The following is a 6,574-nucleotide window of genomic DNA, read 5'->3' as shown; positions in this document are numbered from 1 at the left end:
GAAAAGCTCTTCCAAAGTGGCTTTTGGGGCAATGACTTGAGTGAAGAAATGAGTGAGCTTTGAGTGTATCTGGTATACATTGTACCATGAGAAGTGATGGCAAGTGTTAAAGCAGAGGAAATTAACCACCAAAAGGACAGTGATCAAGGAGACACTGCCTCCAAATGGGGTCAGAGAGGTTGGGATCTTAAGATTTAGTAATGATTTTCATTATTCATTCATAGTTTGACAGCCATACTATGCTGATCGACTAAGGGCCTCAAAATTTATATCTATGCACTACTCAACTATAAATTAAAGATAAATCAAAATTGCTGAATGAATCGCAGGATTGCATTATAGAGCTGCACTAATTACGACAGGATGCTATCCCATAAGAAAAGACACAGAGATCAATGCAATAATAGAATATCCAGACTTAGATCCACACCATCCATGGTCAATTGATTTTCAACACGGTGTCTAGGTAATTCAACAGATGAAAAATAACCTTGTCAATAAATGGTACTCAAACTGTTGGATACTGAGACAGAAGTAATTGAAGCTTGGCCTTTACCTAATGCCATATAAGTGTTAACTCAAATTGTGTCACACACTAAAACATAAGATCTAAGACTCTACAATTTCTGGAGGAAAACATGACAGAAAATCTTGGCTGCCAGGTGTTAGGCTAACTGTTATTAAAACTCAGTATCCAAAATACATAAATAACTTATAAAGCCAGTCATAAACAGACACTGAAGAGAAAACTCGACAACAGTCACTTTACAAAGAAAATGCCTTTATATGGCCAACAAAATTATTTTTACAGCTTCTGAAAATCACTAAAATTTAATAAAGAGTATTCAACATGTAAACCTGATGGGTAAAGCCTTCAAAAGTGTGGAAATGACAAACTAATTGAGACACAGGACAAGCAGCAAAGACACTACACCTCTGAGAGGAGTCTGGAATTGTTGCAAGTACTTTGGAAAATAATTTGGCATTATCTGTAAAAGTAGAAGTGGGATACTTCTGGGAACATCCCCTAGAGAAATGTGTGGACATGTGCACTAACAGACATGAAGAAAATGTCCTAGCGTTCCTAACAGCTCCAAACAGGGAACAACTTTGAGGTCAACCAATAGTACAAGGGGAGGAATGAAGTGCTGTATAGCCATACGATGAGATACTGAAATTCACTAGTGGATAAACCAAAGCTACATGGTGTCAACAGAAAGATGAGAGACAAAACCACGGTATACAGTATAATTCCATTTATATAGTGCAAAAGCTTCTAACTTAACTATAATTCTTAGAGATATTCCTATACCGATGCTTGAAAACCATAAAGAAAAAGCAAGAAACTGATTATTAGGAGTCATGATTGTGATCACTTCTAGTGGAGACGGTATGGGATGCAATTTAATAAGAAAACTTGCGTCTTTTGAAGGGTTGGTAGTGTTCTTTTTCTTAACTTCATGTTTTTTTGACAATGAAGTGATCAGTCTATGATTACCCGCTTCATACAGCAAAGCTTTATGAACTTTCTGAATGTGTTGATCATGTTCCCCTAAAATTAAAAAAAATTATTTTTTGTTTTCCTTTTCTTGTTTTTCTTCAAGACAAAACTGGGGAGGGAATTGTGCCAATAATATTAGGCCAGAGCCCTATTCATGAGTACAAAGTCAACATCCCTAAAAATAAAATTAGATCTTTTTAGTGTTGGAAGCACAACAACAATAAAATTCTCTATGCATTTTGTTGCCTATAAGGTGATGGAATTTAATGGAGTCTACTTCCCTATAAGATGGGAACACTCTTAATAACAAAGCTACCTTTCCTATCATCACTCTCATAAAATAAATCTTTCCTTTGGAAAAGATTAATTTTTAAAATTCATTTAATTTTTATTGAAGAAGACTTGCTTTACAGGATTTTGCTGTTTTCTGACAACCCTCAACATGAATCAGTCATCATTTGAATTCAGTTCAGTTGATCAGTCATGTCCGACTCTATGTGACCCCATGAATTGCAGCACGCCAGGCCTCCCTGTCCATCACCATCTCCTGGAGTTGACTCAAACTCACGTCCATCGAGTCAGTGATGCCATCCTGCCATAGGTATACATATATTCCTTAGTCCTTTTAATCATTTTTAAAAACTGTCTTTAAAAGATCATATGTACTTTCAGTTAAAAGAAAATAGATGTGATAGTAGAGAATTACATGAAGTTGAGACTTTGAACTTCAGCATAGTATGGCTGGAAAACTGTGAATAGATTATCAAAATCTTTGCTACATGTTTCAGATCCAGTGTCTTCAACCCCATTTGGAGACACTGTCTCTTGGGTGACTGTCCCCCCTGCAGTTCCTCTGCCCTGCCTCAGCACTCGCCACTGCCTCTCACTGGTACAGTGTACCCCAGATACTCAAGGCTCACTCTTCTCTTCATTCAAGTCTTTGCCCTAAAAGTCACTTTGGAAAACCTTTTCTACACAGTTGTTTCTAAAATATCCCCATGCATCACTATTATTTGCCTTGTATCTGTGTGTGTGTGTGTGTGTTTGTGCAAACTCCCTTCAAGAGTTTAGACGGAAAAAGGACTTTAGTCACCATCCTCATGTCCCTAGCACATATGAGACTGCCTGACACGTGTTAATAATTGGGAAACATTTGTGAATAAATTAATTTCTATGAGTACACTGAGTTGAATAGAGTCTGCCTGCTGGTTTTATAAATAAGGAATCTGAGACTGAGAGAATTGAATTCTTTTCAGGGTCTTCAAGGTAGACAAAGATAGAAACAAGACTGAAACCACTGAAGGAATTCTTTGATGGATCCAGTCCAAACATACATACTTCAGGTAAAGCTGAACTCAATGATGGAAAAGTCTAATTCTGATAATCCAATGGGAGTGAAAAGGAACACTCAGAATACCTGTAGCTGACAGAAGAGATGAAAAACACTATATGCAACAACAACAACAACAAAATGAAAACAAAAGAAAGACATACTAATGGGCTATGAATATGCTTTATTGAAGAAGCAAAGGAATAAACACACCATTTCCTCATGGGGTAGAGATCGCAACATGGATACAGACACACAGATGGCAAAGAGAGATCAAGCGATGATCCTACTGCACTTCCACCAACATGGTGTCAGCTTCAGTAACCAAGGCTTTTCTCTGTCAGCTGGCAGTCCAGGAGGGAGATTAAGGAAGATGCAATCCATCACCATGGCCGAAAGAAGGACAATGGAAGAGCCTGGAACATGGTGCTGTTACTTCCACTTGGGTGGACACTTCTGCTCCCATGGTGGGCATGGTGGCCCAGGAGGGCATTTCTGCTGGCTCACTGGAGGTGGGCATGGATGGGGTGGGCAAGGCTCATGGCACTTCAGTGGGTACACTATTGGAGGTGGATGGCAGGGCTCCTTGCACTGATGGTGATGCTGATGCGGATGCTGGTGCGGATGTGGATGTGGATACGGATGTGGATGCTGGTGGTGAGACATCTTTCCTGGATCTCAAGGAATCTGAAATACAAACAGACAACATTCTAAATAACTAGAGTCCGACTGGTAGAACATTTAGCTGTGCCAACAACCCTCCCATCACTAAGGACTCTTGATTCCTAATACAGTATTTATGGTTTTTTATAGCTTCTTCACCCTTCCTTTTTAATATCTCTTGCCCTCAGATCTTCAATCTTTTCCAGTTAGTCTGTCCTTCACCCACCACTTTCTAAAACAAAATTACCTACAAGGTGTTGTACGAATATGAATATTCTCTGAAGAAGAATCAGGATAATAAACTTGTAGCTGATCCCCAAACAAATCTCTACTTATTTCTCCCATGAGGTCTTGGTTGCTGGCCAAGCTGACCTGACTGTGGGCTTCTGAGAAATGCAAAGGCCCAAACCAGGCACTCGGTGGGACTGAATGCTGAGAAAGGGGCATTTGGAACTAATGTGTGCTGTGCTGCAGCACAGTATCTCATCCCCCTTACTCTCTCTCAGGTTAACACTGTGCCTCTGACTCCATTTTCTCCTCACAGTTAAGATTCCATACGTGACCAAATACCAAAAACTCACCCCTAAATCCTCATTATCTTCTTTTTCCCACACAGAGCACTAATTGCTTCAATTAAAGCCATTTAAACCCCCAAATTATACCCTACCACCCATATTCCATAAGGATCTCTAAGAGTGCTCACCTGAGGCTCCAGAGAAGATCTATGATGGTCACGACAATGACAGCGCTGTGATGGAGACTCCTTTTATAAGGACCAGGCAGCTCCACCCAGGGGGAATATCCCAGGACTGGCTGATGCACTTGTTTCCCACCCAAATCCATGGGCTTGCAATCTCAAAAGTAAATTGCCACACTCATGCTGATATCACAAATCTCTCTTGTCCACGGACTTCTTTATCCTTCACTCAGGAAGTGCAGAGTGATTCACTAGAGACCTTGTCACATACTCCCTGTGCCATTGTTATGCACTGGTTAGGAAATATGAGGAATTCTTTGACAATATTGTTGCTCCTGCATTGTCAGACTTGGTGATTCTTCCACTCCCAGCCCCCAAGAATCTGCTATTAAAACTTCCTTCCTATTCCATTTCACCTGCCAGCACCCAGCTTTGTTTCCCTTGATCATCAAGACTAGAATTTACTAACCTCACATATCTTAATCCCTACCCACAGTTTTTTTAAACTCACATTCCTTACACCATGCCCCACTGGTCTCTAGCCTCTTCTTGACAATTAAATGACTAGAGACCACAAAGTTGTATCTTCTTTCTCTAATTTTCCAGTTTCTGGTGTTGGCGGTCTCATGCCAGAAGATTTTTCACACAGCTCCATTCATGGACTTTGATAGGAAAGCTTGATCCTTCAGTTTTCCAGGCCATAAGATCACAAGTTGAGATATTTTGCTGAAGCTCTACTTTTGCAGATTTATACACTGATCTGGTCTCTGTAGCAACATGATCATGAGCAACTTGTAGTCTACTAGAAACCTAAATTCCTCTCTTCTCATTATCTTTTAAATTGACTCAATGTCTAGGCTGTATCCATTAATCTTTTCCAGTACTACTCCCCAAATATCCTCTGCCACTTTCCCCTACAACAGTTAATTCAACTGACTCTATCCTGCCATTCTTTTTTTTTTTTTTGGAAATGACATTTTGTGTGTTTTCAGACATTCTTAGTATACTCAGGGAATGAAGCACCACGAGTCATTGACCCCACCATTCAATCCATGGATATTTTTCTCTTCACAAATAAACTAAGGGTTACATAGACCCCATCAGGAATTTATTAGTATAATTTGTTGAAACCCAGGAGACCTAGAGCTAATACTAAGCACAAAGCCTTCCATGGGGGTCCTTGAGCGCCCGGGCTAGCAGACATTTATAGGCACCAGTACTTTAGGACATTAAATATTTACCAACTGCCCTGAAGATCAGCTTATTAACACTGCTGTAAATTAGACACAAAAACTATACTTGCCCCAAAATTGTGCTATGGAAACAACAAAATGTCTAATATAAGGCATGTGAAGTAATCTGTTACCAAGTCCAAGCTTGCTCCGCTCGCTGCAGTGAATCTGAGATGATGTGTCTAGACTAGCAAAAGGAAAAAATGAAAAGAAAAATTTCATGTTTCACCCAAGAATCAAACCCGAGTCTCCTGCATTGCAGGCAGATTCTTTACTGACTGAGCTATGAGGGAAGCCCGTCTAGACTAGGAAGGGACTTTATTCAGGAACCCGCTGACTGAGAGAATGACAAGCTAGTGCCTCCAAATAATCATCTTGCTGGGGCCTGGTTGCCAGGTTCTTTTATGGGTCAGAAATGGGGTGGAGGTAGGGAAACAAAGTAAAAGACTACTCAGTCCTTGCAAATTTCCCCTAGTATGGAAGGCCTCAGGCAGGGGAATATGTTAGACTTGCTTCCTTACAGTCCCTCACCAGAGAAGGCAATGGCACCCCACTCCAATACTCTTGCCTGGAAAATCCCATGGGCAGAGGAGCCTGCTAGGCTGCAATCCATGGGGTCGCGAAGAGTCGTACATGACTGAGCGACTTCACTTTTCACTTTCATGCATTGGAGAAAGAAATGGCAACCCAATTCCAGTGTTCCTGCCTAGAGAATCCCAGGGATGGGGGAGCCTGGTGGGCTGCCATCTGTGGGGTCACACAGAGCTGGACACGACTGAAGTGACTTAGCAGCAGCAGCAGCAGCAGCAGCAGCAGCAGCAGTCCCTCACAGGTGGGCAGCTCAGGTTATCTTCCCAAAGCAGTCCATTAGGTATGATTACAATAACAAAAGTGGCAAAATGAGGGTTAAAATCAAAGAAGCTGATCCAGAATAAATTCAAAATTATCTCTTCCTGGTTACAAGGCTTAAGGAAATATGAGCCCTATATTTATGATAAGGGGTTAATTTCCAAAGTATGTAAGAAGCTCTTGCAACATAATAGAAAAAAATTTAACAACCTTAATTTTAAATAGGTAAGGGACTTGAATAGAGGTTTCTTTAAAGAAGACATATATATATATATATATATGTATATACATAACCACAGGGA

General features: G+C 40.5%; 1 long non-coding RNA gene across 1 annotated transcript; it reads right to left on the bottom strand.

The window, feature by feature from the left end:
* Window positions 1–2,995: 2,995 nt before the first annotated feature.
* Window positions 2,996–4,235, bottom strand: LOC105615733 (uncharacterized). Its single transcript, XR_001041779.4, has 2 exons — window positions 4,198–4,235; window positions 2,996–3,518 (listed from the first exon to the last, which is right to left on the bottom strand). It is a non-coding gene; the product is annotated as an uncharacterized LOC105615733 (long non-coding RNA).
* Window positions 4,236–6,574: the final 2,339 nt, after the last annotated feature.

This window comes from Ovis aries, chromosome 1 (assembly GCF_016772045.2).
Source record: "Ovis aries strain OAR_USU_Benz2616 breed Rambouillet chromosome 1, ARS-UI_Ramb_v3.0, whole genome shotgun sequence".
NCBI classification, from domain to species: domain Eukaryota; kingdom Metazoa; phylum Chordata; class Mammalia; order Artiodactyla; family Bovidae; genus Ovis; species Ovis aries.
The sequence above is the reverse complement of the archived record's forward strand: the minus strand, read 5'-3'. Positions and strand labels throughout refer to the sequence as shown.